This window comes from Micropterus dolomieu, linkage group LG23, assembly GCF_021292245.1.
Source record: "Micropterus dolomieu isolate WLL.071019.BEF.003 ecotype Adirondacks linkage group LG23, ASM2129224v1, whole genome shotgun sequence".
Lineage (NCBI taxonomy): Eukaryota > Metazoa > Chordata > Actinopteri > Centrarchiformes > Centrarchidae > Micropterus > Micropterus dolomieu.
Window position 1 is genome coordinate 33,746,474 of NC_060172.1, and position 18,703 is coordinate 33,765,176.

The following is an 18,703-nucleotide window of genomic DNA, read 5'->3' on the forward strand; positions in this document are numbered from 1 at the left end:
TCTGAAGAGTGCTTTGTTTTATGGTAGTTTTTTTTAAATTGTTGTTTTAAAGTATTTTACGTGTCCTTGTGAAAGGTATCTTGTTATATGTATGAGTATTGTTCCTGTTTTGTATTTAATGTAGTTGTGATAACACCTGCCCAGGGACTACAGTCGAACTTTAGCCAAGCTGGCGAAACTGGCACATTTACAGAAATGTTTATCAATGTGCACTGTCTCTGTAAACTTAAACTAATAAATAAAAAATACAACTTAAAGTTACAAAAATCAATTCTTCATTTCAAGTTCAAGTTCAATCTTTATTGTCCCACCAGGGTAAATCTGATTTGCAATAGGGTTAAACAAAGATTAGAACAGCCGTTATATACAACCTCTTTTGTTCGTCTAAAAGTACTCAATAAGTTGAAATGGTAGCTATAGCAATCTATCGTTCTGAGCAGCAGCTCAAGCTCATGGCAAATTCAGGGCAATAATTGCCGTGGGTGAAAATTTGTATCTGTTAGTTTTTATTTTGGGCAATCTGTATCTTCGCCCAGAGGGGAGAAGAACAAATTCCTCCAAGAGAGGGTGGTCAGAGCTGGCTGTGAGCCGTATGTATAACTTGTCTTTTATAGATGTCTGCCAAGGAAAGTTGTTTAGTTCCAATTATTTTGCTGGCTACCTTAACAATGTTAGACAGTTTATTTTTGCACTGTACGATTCCAATACCAAGCTATGCAACAAAAAGTTAAAATTGATTCGATAAAAGATTTATAAGAAGTGGCGGTCACACCAATCAACGAAGTCATTCAAAACAGGCCCATGGTCGACCTCTCCATCCTGGAGCAGACTGACTAGAACTGTGTCGTCCGCAAACTTCAGAAGAAACCTGTTATTGCAGTGAACGCCATTAACGCTGACTGACTGGGGCCTAAATGTCAAAAAATCCAGCACCCATTTTAATATACCTGGATCAAGGTTAAAACTGGACACAAGTTTCCTTACTAAGAGGTGTGTTTGGATTGTACTGATGAATAATCAAATAAAGGCCTTGCATGGGTTTCAAGATGCTTATACAAAAGATTAAGTAAGGTAGTAGTAGCATCATCTACTCCTCTATTAACCTGATATGCAAATTGCATTGGGTCAAGCATGCCATGAACCGTATCAGACAGGATTTGCTTGATCAATCTCTCAAAGGTCTTCATCACTATTGATGTTAGGGCTACAGGCCCAAGGTCATTAAGCTCTTTTGGGTTCAGTTTCTGCGCACCATAGACTACCTTATTTCTCTAACAGCATTTCAGAACAATATCATACATCTTCAAAGACACATACAAGTGCGTCCTTCATAAACAAGAATAATTTAATAGGGCATTTATTAAGTGTTTCAAGGCCTGTTAAAAACAGTTTTAACTTAAGCTATGTCTTCTTCTTCCTCTTCTTCCTTTAAGATAATTATACAAGGTGGCTTTAAGATGTCGAGGTGTTCAAAGTAATTTATTATGTTTGTTGACCTGTATTGTTTGCACCCTCATTGTATCGGTACTTTTCTCCTTTTAATCTTTTACCTCTGTATGTTATTGCTTTGTCTGTTCTTTAACTTTGAATGTTTGTCTAAACTTATATCCACTCCCCACCTCCCCTCAAGAGGCCACTCCCCTTTTGCCAGGTGTTAATAAGAACTTGTTTTTAAATGCCCTGTCTGCTTAAAAAAAGAGCAAATTTTTAAAAAGCTTATTCATTTTAAACAAACCTCAATGTTTCCCTAAACCTAACCAAGTATTTTTGTGCTTTAACCTCCAACCTCTTAAAACCGATGTATTTAATAATGATTTGAAATGGTTTTGGACACCTGCTGATAGGGGCATCATATCAGAGAACGCTTTTATGTGTCATTCTGTAGGGAGAAACAAGTTAATTAGGACTTTTTCATCATATGATGTCACCATTGCCTTATTATCAAGTCAGTACACTCTACATGCTTCCCACATGCATTTGCCTCTTTCTCCATGGTTACTCAAATCATTAAACCACATTCATAATTTTCCTGAGGCCACTTTGTAGTTAATCATGACCTCCCTGTCAAACACACACTCTATCATCTATCATTGTTTTTCAGTTCACAAAATGCTACTCCACCAGCTCCCTGGTAGCTAGCTCAACTGGCTAAGCATCAGAGGTTGCGACCCTTCAAATCCATCATCTCATTTGCATGAACTCACCTGCACCAACAATTGTTTCAAAGTAAAATGTTTGAGCCAGTGCCATGCTTTTTTGCCAAATTGTCGTGCATTATAAATAAAGTAATACTGTAAATCATTATTATCTTGTTGGCTTGTCCCCTTGCACCACTGAGGCTCTTCATGTGCTGCTGCCAGTTAGTTGACCGCCAGTCACCCAACTGTGCAAGTGAAGCCACTAAAAACACACCATGTGCCAAATAATGGTGTTTGTCTTTATGCAAACTAGAGAGAGAACAAATGTTTTCTCAGCAGAAACAAAGGGTTCTGAGGACACTTCAATACCCACTACATACCTCTACTCTGCTCTAAAATACACAAAGAACCCCCCATTATTGCATTCTGGGGAGTTTTATAATGGGTTTGTGTTCACAAAGAGAAACAACATTTACATCAGCATGACTACTTACATTTTACAACTTCTTCTAAAGTTTCCACCTAGGGCAAAGCACATTTACCTCTACAAGTGAGTTACCTTTCTAATTTCTGAGTCTTTGTTAAAGAGGACTGCTGGGTTTGTCATTAGTCATTAGTGAGATAGTGCTGTGTCCTGCATTGCCATCAAAGTGACATGGCAGGACATCGGGGAGACCAGACAGGAGAAGGTGGTTGGGAGAAGAAAGCAAAGAGTGCCGGGAAGTCTCCGGAGAGGCCTGCAGAAGATAATGTACCCTCTCTGTGTCCCTGAAATGCCATCCTCAAACAAAGTAGAAAATGGAGTAAAAATGAAGAAAAGAAGATATTTGTGTGCAAGGCCAGTGGAACAACTTTTGAGGGGGAAGAAGAGATGAGAGCATATTCTTAAGGGATATAAGAATAAGGTAAGGTAAGGTGTTTTCAACAGGGTGATAAGATTCCAAATGCTACTCACAAAGCAAATGTTGTAAAAATGATAAAATGACAGACATCACTGATGCTCTTGAGATGGGTACCAATGACCATGGCAGGTTCTCTGTGATTCCCAAGAACCTGAAACGGTTCACTGCTCCACTGATGTGGACAGGAGTGTGCATGTTTCCCTTTTTCCTGAATTCAACGATAAGTTCCTTAGTTTTGCTGATGTTGAACAGTAGGTTGTTCTCTATGCATAACTCTGCGAGATTATCACTTTCCTCCCGATATGAAGTTTTATGGTTGTTTGAAATCCGGCCGATGATGGTGGTGTCATTCGCTAACTTTACAACAGAGTTCTGTCTGGATAAGCGATTATAAACAATGGATGGATTCATGGATGAAGGCTTGCCACCTTCAACTAAACCTCTCTAAGACTGAACTCTTGGTCATTCCAGCCAAGCAATCTATCCAGCATAACATCAAACTACAAATTGGCTCCTCAACCATCACTCTAACCAGGGTGTTGAGAAACTTGGGTGCCTTGATTGATGACCAGCTGTCCTTTTCAGACCATGTTGCTACTGTCTCTCGGTCGTGCCGCTTTGCTCTATACAACATCAGAAAAATCAGGCCCTACCTCACTCAATATGCCACCCAGCTTCTGGTACAGGCCATGGTTACCTCTCGCCTCAACTATTGCAATGCCCTCCTAGCAAGTCTTCCAGCTTGTGTGGTGAAACCCTTACAAATGGTGGAACGAGCTACCACATGCTATCAGAGTAGGGGCGTCCCTCTCTAACTTCAAGAAGCTCTTGAAAACTCATCTCTTCCGATAACACTTCCTCTTATAACACCTCTAACTCCTAACATCTAACATGCACTTCCTGTGCCCTTCTTACTCTATCCCCTACAATTATCTTGTATTGATAGCACTTTTTGTTAACTTCTTTCCCTAGGTATTTACCCCATTGATGCGATGTACCATTAGCGCTTACTAGTATTTATTGCTGCTTTCATTAATATGTAATGTCAGTTGTAGATGCTGTATTTTATGCTCTGTTAATGATTGTATGTTTTTCCTCAAATGTAAGTCGCTTTGGATAAAAGCGTCTGCCAAATGAGTAAATGTAAATGTAATGTAATGGACGATGTGGTTCTCCTGTCTGCACATGTCTGTGCACTCAAAATAGTCCTGTAGAATTGTTGTGACCTGACCTGACACTTCCTGTAGTGCATTTTTTGAATTTACATCTGGAATAATGTAAACAGCACTAGCAAAACACTTTTCAGGGCAGATAATGTTGCAGACATCTCAAAAATAAATATTCACTAGAGCCCACCTCCTCTGGTCTTACAAGTGTCTTGTGTTTTGTCAGAGTGGAACATGCTCCACCAGTCTAATGTAATAGTTTGGTCCAGGATGTTGTGGTGCAGCCACAGGGCACAGCAATCCCTGTTTTTCCATTGCTGCAAATTAGCCTGAGTCTTCTTTCATCCATTTTATTTTCCTGCAACTGGACATTAGCCTGAAATAAGATGAGAAATGGAACAGCTTTAGGTCTGATCTGGGTTAGCTTAGTTGCTTTCCTCTCTTCGAGGTCCAATCACATTGCTCGCTGCAACGTTTGGTCTGGCTGGTCTGGTTGTCTGGACAAGAGATGCCCTAAGCAGTGAGTGCTCTAGGTCCGCTGCACTCAATCCAATCCCTGCTGTTGCTTTATCTGATGTTGATGAGTGTGTTTCTGTCATAAGTTATCGTAATCATACGTGATTTTGGAACTGTTGGTCACTGCATCTACATGCGCTGTAGTAGTAGGAACTTAATGAGAGGGAACAGGGTAATAAGGTGGATTCGATGAATCCAAGCAGGGGGGAGAGAAAGAAATAGATGCAGAATAGCAGACAGGAGCTGTTAACAGACAGACAAGCACATAACCAAAGAGAGAGTGGGTGTATAGATAGTGTTACCACTCTTGGTAGTTGACTGAAATGTGTTGTAGAAGAAGTGACAAAGCTTTTGTTACTCAGAGAAACACTGATAAAGAACGCTTATTTAAAAGATTCCCGAGAAGACAACGAAGGACAGCAACTGACTGCTGCTGCACTACAGTTTGAGTCTTAATCTGTGCCTCTGTTGCTGTGCAAGGTAAATATAGTTATTTTTCCACTGATTATCAGCCTTCGGCATATGGAATTTCTTAATGTGCCAGGCCTCTTTGATGCATCATCCTCTTTGAAGGAAACAAACATAAAAGGGGTGAGTGGAAAAAAGAATCATAGAAATGCAGTAGCTTGGGGTTCTACGTATTACCACAATGCAATGAGGCAGCTTTACTTCTATTGAAGAGGTTTGCCAGTGAAGAGAATCTGTTGTGACAGTATGGTTTAGGTTTGACCCATCAATAGCATGCATACTTGTGAGCACACATAGAAAAATGGAAAACCATGGCTGCTACTAATCTCTCAGGCAACAAGTCCTTTTGTATTTAAGTTGTACTATAGGAGACGCAGCTGTGGAAGTCAAGGATACAGCATGTGAGTTAAAGCTATGAAGGGCGTACACAGTGTAAGTGAATCTAACAGGATGAATCACACTTCTGTTTGTTTCTGCGCTCTAAATCAAATAATAACCTAAGAATACCCTCCTCTTGTGTCATTCCACTCCAATAAAAAGAACTCTTGACAACCCAATCCAATTAGCTGATTCATTAAAATGGAGTGACATTGGTCTATAAATAATTGATGAATCTTCTGTTATGAAAGCAACTACTGAAACTTGTATTTATATTTTTAAGGGACAGCAGAATGAAGTAGCTAGTACCTGAATCTGCTACAAATTGTCAAAGGATTTTGAACACAAATTAGGGAAATTAAATTCTAAAGTAGGCCTGGACGATATGGCAAAAAAAGTTATCCCGATAAAAAGTTTCATATCTTTCGATATCGATGATTATCACAATAAGTATCAAATCTTTATTTCTTTCAAGTTTAAAGGCTGATTTTTGCTGAGTGAAAGTTGAAGAATCCTGATGGTTAATTGTGGTTTAAACTTGTCAACACTTGAGGCCAAACAGTGGATCACTTCACAAATCTGAGGTAGAACATTCAAAACAATTATGATAAAAACTTTGTCAACAAATATGCAAGAGTAAAATTAAGTAAAAGCTTTTTTTGCTCCTTTTTCCTCAACAAAATAAACATCTTAATAAAAAGTTAAGTCTTAATTCATGTATGATTCAAGTGAATAAAATCAAACATTTATTGAATATTTATTGAATATTTGCTATATTGTTATTGAAAAATATATCGCGATAATTATTCTTATGGCTTTATTGTCCAGCCCTATTCTACAGAGAATAAAAAAAATAAATAAATAAACATTTCATGAACCTTATTTTACAGTATATAATAGTCTACTTATACAATATACAATATACATACGATTTATCAGATTACATAAAAATTACAAATATTTATTGTGAAGTTATTATTAACATTAGTGGTACTGCCATCATACAGTCTACAGTATAAGATATGAAACATTATTCATTTCCTGATTAAGTCTAAAAGTACCCCTTTTAGACTTAATCAGGAAATGAATAATGTGCACTATCTGTGGGGAAGAAGCTCGGATATGTTATGACTGGCATGTGGATTATCTGAAAAGGCAGTATAGCTCAAATTTGTGAAGCCTTTGTTAGAACTAAAAACTACTGACCCTGCTGATATCCTGAGGCTATGCAAATGCATCAATCAAACTAGTGAATACTGTACTGTAAGTATCTTGTCAAAACAATAAATGGTAAAACAGATAAAGTGTAGTATGTAGTTTTGTTTTTTGGAGCAATTTCTGTATTTCATTTTCCCCTCTTGGTGGGGGGCAGGGGCATAACACAAGATAAAAAGCCTGAATGCATTGATCCAAGGAACCTATACTTCATAATTAAAGTCTACACAATAATCAAAAGCAAATATGTATCAACATATTGTCTTAATAAATAAAAAAAAAAAAAACAATTGTCACAGAAAGGCAACACAAATAAAGACCCAGTACCAGTATCCAACCACCTCTGATGCCCTATACCTATGACCCTATGGCTGCAGTAGAGGGTAAAAGAATAAACAAATCAACTAAATAAAGATGAATTTTTAAAGTAAGAATATTATCAAGCAACCATCATATTTCCCCATGAGCTTCAAACATGAAAAACAAAATCTGCATCATTTACACATACAGTAGGCCTACATGCACACAGCAGTTGCCTATTGTTGCTACATGTACAGGCTCCTGGTGTTCACATGGTGGTCCAAGAGACTGAAGAGACTGTTCAGAAAATATTACAAATATAATTTGAGCTTTTCAGCAGCCTTCAGAAGACCTTGAAGGAACTGACAAGTGACAATACTTTGTAAAAGGACTTTCACTGATCTACATGGGGGACTTTAAAGGTTTAACATTACGGCTGCCAGTAGTTTTAGCTTATGTTAAGCCAACTGGCTAGCTTACTGGTTCTTGAAAGTGTAGTGTACCAGTCAGTGTGGGTTTGATTATTTTATATCAAACAAATTTGGAGATTCCAAGGTGAGATATCAACCCTCAACAGACAGCCAAAGCAACCCACAAGAGGGGGTGAAAGGTTTGCTCCACTCCCAAGTGCTGTTTGGGCAGTTTCAGCCACAAAACCTACCACCTCCAGTGAGGTAGAGATAACAGACTCTATGCACGACTATTAAAATGACAATATTAACCTTGTCCAGAGACTAACTTCATCCTGAACCAGCCTATCAGAACCCTTTTGAATAAAGGTCAAGAGACCCTAAACTGCCCCCACACAGGGTAGCCATGGCAACCATGCCCCCCATACTATTTACTCCAAACATCAAAGAACCCCTTCCTCAGTCTTGACTCTCTACCCCACCAAAGAGCCATGAATTTGGACCCTTAACAGGCCCTCTTCTTTCTCACGCAGATATGCAAAACTGATAAGAAAGTCAGACACCAGAGAAACACTACCTCGAATTCCTTTGTCTCCTTATAAACTTGCCTATTACCTTGTTTAATTAAATAATCTTTGTTAAGTTACTTAGCAGGTCTCTCCACTCCATTTGAGTAGTTATATCACCATGTTGTTTTGTTTTCAGCAATGATCACTGACATTCCTTCAATTTATGCTTTAACTAATGCTTTATCCCAACACTTTCTGACACTTCCTTTAGAAATGATATGATACAGAAATGTTATCCTGTGCTACTTGATTAATTTTCCAGCTCGAATTTAATGTTAAATAACCATTTTTTCCCTAGTGAGAGGATCAATTGTTCTCTCGTGGAACCAGTGTCCCCCCAGAGGACAAATTAAGCATTACATGTCATTGTTTTAATGCCTCTCCTGCTGTTTTAATGTATCACTCTGTATTTTATTGTGTATAATCTGATGCCATGTCAGTATAACTGCTTATATTCTCTAAGTAAGAATGTTTAACAGCCAATATTATACAGGAAATGTTGAATTAAGTTTCTTTCATCCTGAAATCCTGAAAATGTGTTTAACTGGTAACCATTCTAATCGTTACAATGATTACTTAATAGTTTCCTTTTTATCAAATGCTTAAAACTAAGAACGGTATAACTGTTTGACAGTTATACCTGTGATCAGTGATGTCCGTTAGTCTAATCCTCAGCCAAACTCCTAACCAAATTTAACTGAATTATCATCATAACGTACTCTTATTAGTTATCTTGCTCCTTATGAATCAAATTCTTCCCCACAATGGAACAACTCAATTTACCTTGAACCCCATCATTCTCATTGTTTGCATTCTGTTTGTTTAGTTATTGTTTATTTCTTTGATGTATATTTAACTGCATTTAAATTCACCTTTAGTTAGCTAATAAATTTCACCTAAATCACAGGAACTGTGTGTGTGTATTGTTTAACTCCAGGTCACTGTAACGGAGGATTTACGCCTTCGATATGAGATTGACTGATTGATTTATAGAAATGATTAAGCAATTACTCCTAACTGATCACTAGGAATAATTGTGTAATTATTAAACCCATAACGTTACCCAGGGAGTCCGGAGACCCTGGGCGAACTGAATTTCCGGTGGTACCCCGAGGATTTATGAATTAATATTTCTAAATAATTAATATTCATAATTTTTATAAAAGGTAACGTAGGTATACTACAAAAGAAAAAGGTTCATTCATGGACTACATTAATCTAAAATCACACTGAAAAATAGATAAGAGGCAACAATAAGTGGGGCAAACTATAGATACATAGGGCAGCACACAACATTTGAAAAGGTAAGGTTAACGGAACTTTCTCTCAGGCCGTGGATGTAATATAAGTCTTATTTTTATTTTGCTCTCTTTCATGTTTATAGGCTCTCAGTAATATTTAGTGTATCCTCTAGAAGGTCACTAATGGAACACGACCATGTTAATGTTAAACAGTGAACTGTGTTTTAGTGAACAGGTCAGTGAATTCAGCAGGCAGCTGCATTACTGAACAGTGTACATTTTAAACAAAAGACTAAAACTAAATCTGAGCATGTATAAAAACATTAACACTGCCAGGAACATTTAAAATGGTACTGATATGGGATTACAGGGATGGGATGGGATTATTTCTGTCACCTTCAAAAGGGTAAAAAAGGACCAATCTATTACGACTATGAACTCCACTAACTCCAACTTCAAATGAATCTTTCCAAGCAACCAGGCCTGTGCAAATCTTGAAAACTTTTATTGCTCCTAGGCCAAATTCAATCATGTGCATGTTCATTTCGGCTGCCTTAATGCATCGGGGCGGCGGCTGGCCGCCTGGGCTGACAAACTTTGCAGTCAGGTTGTGCCGTCTGTGGGAGATACCAAGGATCACTTCTGATCCGCCACAAGCCCCTAAAGCCATCTATCTATCAAAGGTGAGGGGGAGCTGGGTCACGGCTGTGTGAGAGCCCTGGCCTCAGCCTGAAATCATCAATCTTTATGCACACACACACACACACGCACACACGCAGGATCTTTATTTATTTAATTCACTCTTTTTAACATCCCGGAGTTCTTGCAATAGCTGGGCTCATACTGAATGGCCCCGGGCTGGAGAAGAGTTGCTCTGCAGCTGGAAGATACTGGAACTGAAGTCTGGACTACAGCAAGTACTGGGACATTTTCTGCTCTGCTCTGCTGCTCTCTGAGTCAGGATGACAACTGTGCACTGTGACACTTGTATTCTTACCAAGCTTGCTTATCAGGCCCTCTGTTGAATACTGGAGATGAAACTGATAAGAAAAAGGTACCTTAAAAGTAGCAACTAGAATTCAACATGTTGAAAGTGAACAATGTAAGAGAAAAACAAACAAACAAAAAGACTGAATCACAGCTGCATTTTATCTTGCATGAGGAATATCAAAATGAGAGCCTCTAACTTAGCTAATGCTAGTCTATTTACATTTTTATCCCACACTAAACTAAAAGCCAATAGACCTCCTTGAATTGTAGTTTTTTTGGCGCCTGCAAAAAAATCTTCACTATGAATTTCAATATACTTTCTCAGATATGGATTTTAAACAGATAAATAAACATAAGCAACCAGTCACTGCATACATTTTGATCATGAAGAGTGCTGAGATGAGCACAGAATAAAGAATGCCTTTGAATGGAGCTGCCACTCTGAAAAATGGTTTGTTTTACATAAAGATTCTCAATCAGTTTGGTGCACAAAAACTCGGTGGAAGTGTAGCCACACGCCGCACAAATACAGGCATGCACGCACTGCTGCAGCTATCTCACAGTGCACAGATGCAGAGCTGAGATCAGAGTTTGTGATATGAACTGTCTCTATAAAAGATTAGTTGTAAGGCTTTTGCTTTATTGGAAAACACACCATGAAAAAACATGACAGATGCAAGAGAAATTTGAAGAAACATGGTTTTAACCATTAATGTCACAAATGGTGGGCACCTTAGGTGCAAGTTGTTGTCTAAGTTTATTAAACATATCAATGAAAGATGGACTTTTCCATAATTTTTCTTCTTCTACACAAATCTATACTGTAGTCTGTCCTTTTTTGTCTTTTCTAGAATGTCATTACTACCACATGAGGCAACTATTACCCTCAAGAAAAAAAAAAAATTAAAGTAAAGAAAGGTCTCCACCAATACATAACTAAATAACATTTTGTAGTAGTACAATAAGTAGTAACAATTAACACAATATTCCATCCATCCATTAGCTATAGCAGAGCTGACATTAGTACACCCTGGACAGGTCACCAGTCAATCACAGGGCTGACACATATATCTAGATAGATATGTTACATACAGTTAACATATATTTTAAAGTCTAGTTTTCTGCATTGTATGCTGAATTAAAACTTTGACACAAGGATGGCACAGCTCAGTCTCTTCGTACATCAAAATGTATTTGTAGGTAATTGTAATAGATTGCACCTCTAGGAGGTCTGAGAAGAAAAAAGCTCTGTGGGTCAGAGCCAGGATGTTAAAGCAGCAAAAAAGCCAGCTGTTGGATTCAGTTAATGAGAACAATAGTTCCCAGAGAGCGCCGAGTAGTTCAGTTTCGGGAACACGTGTTGCCTCCTCTGGTCCAGCAGGCAGATCTTTCTCTCCTCAGTCTTAGTCACTAATTCACCATTTGCCTAATACAGAGTAAAACATTTGAAAAGGGCAAGGAGACTGGTTACTCTCTTTTTTCAGATGAACTAGTCCGATTGAAAAAGGATAACCATCCTCTGTTGCATTCATAGGCAACTGATATAGCTATTTAACTGTCATCTATGTGTGATTTTCAATAGACATGACGCCATCAAATATTATCAGATATTCAAACACAGGTAAGTTGATTATAGGATGTACTGTTATATTTGCCATAATTTCTCTCATAAACAGATTGCAGCCTCCTGCAGAAAAGGACAGGTACTGGTCAAGCTAATTGTCCAGTGCAGTATGCTCCATCCACTGCCCTACGACATGATCAGGGCACAGCACAAGAACCGACTGACCCAAAGAACTGTGGTCAGCCTAGTGCACGTGGTGTGTGGCTGATTTTGAGCCTTTGTTCCAAACCCGTGTCTCAGAAATGCCAAGAACCAAACATCTGGAAGACACAACACCTAAGCATATCAAATATAATATCAGCTACAATAGGATCAATATTTCTATAATGTGGTCTATGACAAGCAAGCAAATGGACATATTATGAAGTAATGACATATGGAATGCTAATTTAAAATACTCATGTTGAACCAGAAGATTTGTCAGCACCTGGAGTTACAGTACATTTACTTAAAACACTAAAATGTTTAATGCAGTATTTAGTGCTGTGGAAAAGGGGGTCATACAGTGGGGAAAACATAGTTACTAATAAGCCTTTCCTTTAGAAACTTGCCCATCAAAACGGTGCACTTGTATGGGGATTTAAAATAAAGTATTGTCAAACGTTTTCATGTCAAGGACCCCTAAACTGACACAAATTAGACCACTGACCCCTATTTGATAAGATTTTGTCCCACTTTTAGATGTTTTATTGCAGAAATTGCATGAAACCCATGACCAAAATAGTCATACATTCTGTTGTTGTGTTATTTATGGATTGAATTATAGTGAAACGTTTCCTATTTTTGCCAGAGAACCTCTCAAGGACCCCACTTTAAGAACCATACAAAGCACAATAATAGCTGCTTATGTGTGTAGGAATCCTTTTGGGGGGGCAGATGTATATGCAATGCAACAACAGCTTACAGGGTCTAGGTTGCTAAGGACCTACAACAACAGAAGGGACATTGTTGGGACTAATTCAAATTCAATTCAAATTAGCTTTATTGGCATGAATGTATAACAACAATATTGCCAAAGCATCATACATACAACATAAGAACAATCAAGCCCATACATTTCATTAAACAAGTAATTAAAGCGTAAAGTAATCAAAGCGTATGTATGTGTGTGTGTTAAAAAAATAAAAATATATTAAAAATGAAAATAAAATAAATAAATGAAACAGTAACGTGTGTGTGTGTGGGTGTATTTAAAAAAATAAAAATATATTAAAAATGAAAATAAAATAAATAGATAATACCGTAAACGTGTGTGTGTATATTATTAGACAAAAGATTTTTTTTTTTTTATTAATTGATTAAAAATACTACTACTACTACTACTATTACTACTACTACTACTACTACTAATAATAATAATAATAATAATAAATAAAAAGAAATGAGTATCAAATTTAAAAACAAAACAATTACTAAAATATCAAACAATCAAAATTTTAACAATTCTTTATCAGTCTGAGGTTCCACTGGTTCTCCTTACTTCAAGGCATGAGGAGACATATTTTGCAGCAATTATTTCACATTTGGGCATTTCTCCCAGTAAATAGGGGAGTTTCTGTGTGTCTGATATTAATTCGAATTTGGGGCATATTTGGGAAATATTTTCAAAGTGTTTTTGTCTTAGTGTTTTATATTTAGGACATGAGGTTAGAAAATGCAGCTCTGTCTCTACCTGTCCCCTGTCACACTGGGAGCAGAGTCTCTCCTCTTGTGGTAGCCAGTTCTGTCTGTGGCGACCCTTTTCTATGGCCAGGCTGTGTTCACTCAGTCTATATGTTGTCAGCATTTTGTTCAGTTTGGGACATTTTATTGTACTCAGGTAATTTGCCAGTGTGAATTCTCTTTTTAGGGTCAGATAACATTGTAATTTACTTTGTGTTTTGGTCGTTTCTTTCCAGTATTCAATACATTTTTCTTTCTGCTTGCTGATAATTTGGTTTGTTCTGCTACAGTTGGTGTTGCTGTCCTGAGGCTGTTGGGGACTTGTTACTGCAGAGAGCCTCAGGACCAGCTGGCTGAGGGGACTCTCTGGTTTCAGCTCCTGGTATGTTAGGGCTTTGTGTGGAGGGTTAACTGATTTTAAGTGATTGTAAAATTTAGTATTGGCTGCTCTGCTCTGCACAGGTTATTGGTGTTTTTCTCTGCACCTGCAGGATGCTCTTACAGAACTCGTTATGGAAAGATTTTATGATTGTTTTGTCCCATTTGTCAAATTCATTATTAAAGTTTTGGCCCCCAAATTTCGCTGCCATATAGAATTATTTGTTGTGGTGGCCGACAGGCTGACGGTGAGTGTCCTGGTTTTTTTCTCTTTATCTCTTATTCTGCTTTTTCCTTGGTTTTCTGTTCTCTGCCTGCCTCCCTGTGTTTTCTCCCATGTGTGCTCTCTCTCCCTCTGCTCCTGAGCCCAGCCAACTACCTGCACCTGCATCTCATTAGCCTGCCACACCTGCCAGTAGTCAACCTCATCCCTGCCTGTATTTCAACCACACCATTCTTGCTTGATCGTCGTTGCTCCATACCCGGTGCCACCTCCACGTTCAGGCTCTCACGTTTCTTGTCTTTTTTCTCCCATTTTCCCTGTGCATTGTCTCTGTGATCTCTAACCCTGTCCCTCTGTCCCTCCCAGGTACACTCACCCTCGTCCTCTGTTCAGTCGGCTGGGCTCATCCACCGGCCCTCTCCTCCTCAGACTTCCCCCACGGCGTCCTCCCTGTTCTCCCACCACTCTTCGCTTCCTCGGCCCCAGTGTTCCCCGGCTCCCTGGCCCCCAGTCTCCTTGGTTCCCCGTGCCAGTGTTTCCCCGACATCCACCTCTCCCTCCAGTCCCTCTACCCCTTTTTCCCTCAATAAACCTCCTTCCCTCAGAGTGCTGCGTTTGGGTCCTCTCTATCTCCACACCACACAACCTCATAACATTATTGGTTCTAGTACAAATTGGAAAATGTTATGCCAAATTTCAATTGGAATATAGATTTTAATGTTTCTTTTTATTGCATAGAAAGCTCTCCTTGCTTTGTCCCTCAGATCTTTCACAGCCATGTTGAGGTTTCCTGCGTATGTAATGTTGAGGCCAAGGTAAGTGTAGTTTTTTGTTCGAATGTTCACCTTGGACTTTAAGTGCATCCTACATTAATGTATTTGAGCTCTCTGATATGAACTAATATGAAATGGTGAAAAGGCTGAGAAAGGTCTGTCCATTTACCAGGCCACACCCCACAATGATATAGTTAGTAGTTCCCTATAAAAAGTTCTAGTGACAAGTATGTTGGTTTATCAATACAACACTTTGGTCTGTTTCACAATGAGTCTCAATGACCTGCTAATGTCTGCAGAATCCTAGTCTTGTTTTATGATCAACAATGTGAACTTGAAAATCGCATGGCTTTATGGGGGTTGATCGATCAATGTAAATGCAAAGACTAGGAGTTACAAATATGTATTACACAAATCCACAAAAAACACATATAGATATCAGTGACTTGCCTTGTTTTGCATTTTGACCCTAACCTTTCACTGTTTTAACAATTACAATTTCTACAAATGCACTCTTCACAATTTGGAAACACAGTCTAACTTTCATCCAACTTTTCAAAGCACTATTTCACAAAATGCGTCCAAATTCTATGCAATGCTTAGCATCCAAGTGTCAAATCTGTGTTTCACAGTGTATTGGTGGATTGCTTCGTATTTGTTTACAAATCACTTTGACACTGGTTTACTACAGGGAGTGTGAATGTGATCCACAAATGTAGTCAGCCAATCAGGGGCATTGCTTCTTGGTGATGTCACGTCCCCTCATGATAACTTAAGTGCTGAAAAATGATTCCCCTTTCATAGTTTGCTTGCTGAAGTTGTGCTAAGTCAATTAACTTACAGTAGTGACTATTGGAAACAAGTGCACCGAGGCTGATTATTTGGCTTTAACTGTAGCAACTTGGGCAGATTCAGTTTCTGTTTTAATGTCAGCTCATCTCTGTTTACAACTTTACCCTGACAAACATTAGCTTGTTCCTCCCAGGGCCAGGCCCACAAGCAAAATCTCACTATGAATTAAGTGGCCATGTAATGTCAAATGTTCTGTATAATGGAAGGCAATACAAACTCCTCCATGAAGACCATAAAATTTCCTCAGATATGCCATGAAGGAACATAGATCTCTGCCATATTTGTTGGCCCTTTCTGGCATGTATTTATAATTTTAACAAAGTTGGGATGTTTTGGGTTTAACTGCTGGACACTAGGTGTGAACCCAAATAGTCAAAGATGTAATGATTTGATAGGTGGAGCCAGTTTTGATTCCCAATCTCACAGTTGAATCTCCGCAGAGGCGTTATGAAATGAGGATCATGGACACTGATACAAGATAATAGAAGATAAGGAAAAGGCGAAGTGAAAATAGCACTGGGGTTGCAGTAAAATATATTTGTAGCCAATCATTTATTATCTATTTAACAAGTGTGACTGATCAAACATAACAATGGTTAACAACTGAAAATAGAACTAAGTGAAATTTTCTTTTCTTCTTCTCTTCTTTCCAATTTAACAGTAGTGGTGCTTATTTTGCAATACTTTTAAGAGTAAATGGACTGTACTTATATAGCGCCATTCTAGTTTTCCGACCACTCAAAGCACTTTACACTACATGTAACATTCACATACACTCACACTCACAGAGGAATCTGGGGTTCAGTACCTTGCTCAAAGATACTTTGACATGCAGATTGGATGTCAGGGATCAAACCATCAACCTTCTGATTAATGGATGATCCACACTATCTCCTAAGCCAGTCCTAGTATATCTATATCCTGTTTGTATCATGTTTTCCTCCTCTCTGAAGGTATTGTATCAGTGTACTGCATTCTCAGCTTAGTATGCCAGGCATACAGCCGCAGTCTAGGAACCTGACACAGGACTGCACAATATGTTCCAACACTCACTCATTAAACGTAAAGTTTTATTGGTTGCTAGAAACTGTACGTCACTCAAACTAGAGTGGGCAATGTCATCAACTTGTTGAACACTTGCTGAATTTACGATGTACAACAACCTGGGTAATATAATATTGATGCTCGTCTGGTGGACAAAGCATTGAATCCAGCTAGTTAGAGCAGAATGGGAAACTGACTCGGTCTTCTGTTGTTCATACAGAGGCTGCAGGGTTCTGTTACTGATAAATGCTGCACAAATGACGGAGGAGCTTATGGGACTCAGTGACAACATGAGTCAACAAGAAGATACTCCAATCTCTACAAGAACAGCCTCTACGGTGTCACCGTTTTTGTAGATATCAAAGTCCCCAGACTTCTGACTCTTTGACCCAAAGAGTGTGACTGGTAGCAGGAAACTGCCTTCTCTCGAAACAAAAGAAAGAAAACAAAGCAGCCCAACAACACCAGCGATAGCTTTCCAAGTCTCTCCTACACAGCCTGCACAGTAATGTCATTTTGTAGTGGTTATAATGTATGCACAAGCATTCATTTATTCGCAAATAGGAGCCAATCAATGTCCCCTCTCCCTGCTTATCTCCTTACAGACAGGTCAGTCACACTTGTGTCATATTAACATTTCAATTCCCAGATCCATGCCTCAACACAAAGGACAGCACAGATGAAAGCACAAAAGCCCTGGCTTTTAAATGTAATTCATTATGAATGCAAGTATCTTGCCTGATTAAGTAAAACAAGGACACGCTGGGATACAGAAATAGCAGCAACACTTGGTTTCCCTCAGTCTTCAGTAAGTAATAATGAATAAATGCAATTGAGCATGTACAATGCAACTAACCCGATTTTGGACATACTATGCATGGTGTGTTTGCACATGCATAATGCTCCACATTGTGTTAATGTTCTCTGCATTAATCCTGTCATTCAAAGTGCCTCCACAGCATTTACATCCATTCTGTTATCCTAATTAATTAGTCCAATAACAACAGGGTCAGTTTATTTCCTGCGAACAATTACATTGTAATGATGATCTGGAAACAGGTAATGATGGTTAATAAGTGAAGCGAGAAATCCACTAGGGGTCAAACAAAGTCAATGATGGGGCGATAAACACAGAGGGCTGAGGGGAAGAGCGAAAAGCAGATAGGACAGTGAGGAAAATAAAGTAGGAAGCACAGGAAATGTGATACATTTAAGAGAAATGTGAATATAGCAGAAAACAGTAGCTATGTATTTAAAAACAAACAAGTTACCTGAAGGGGAGATGAGTTTCCAGCTGATGGAAGGCTCTGGTTTACCACTGGCTTGGCACATCAGGGTGATGTTGGAGCCTTCATTTACCACAATATCTCTTGACAGGTTGATGATTTTTGGTGGTACTGTGAAAGCAATTTAAAAAAATGTGTACATTTAATAAAGGGTGAAGGGGAATAAAGGAAAATTTTACACATCAAACTCAGTTTACTTATCATGAAAAGTACAATTGGAAATCAGTGATAGAAGGTCTTCTGTGGCTCTGAAGGAAGCTTTCCAAAGTCTGAAAAAATAAACCTGATGATGTCATAGTGATGCTAATAGGGCTGCACGATTAATCTAATCACAATTGCAATGTCATCCTGTGTGTTTACATAACTGCAAAGGGGTGCGATTTAATTCAATAAAAAAGTGTGCTCTGTGTGTGTGTGATGTGCTCTTCTCTGTGTGCACTGCAGTCTGCTCATTATCCCCGCCCACACCAGGCTCTCGCATGTGCCCCTAAAAACATATATGTGCGAACCAGAAAAATAATTTATGAGGAGCGTGCAAGTAATGTTTAAGACAACACCCTACCGTAAC

General features: G+C 38.6%; 1 protein-coding gene across 2 annotated transcripts in view; it reads right to left on the bottom strand.

Annotated features, from left to right (window-relative positions):
• ntm (neurotrimin) overlaps positions 1 to 18,703 on the bottom strand; it is a 159,950-nt gene that overhangs the window by 14,092 nt on the left and 127,155 nt on the right. The window lies entirely within an intron of this gene.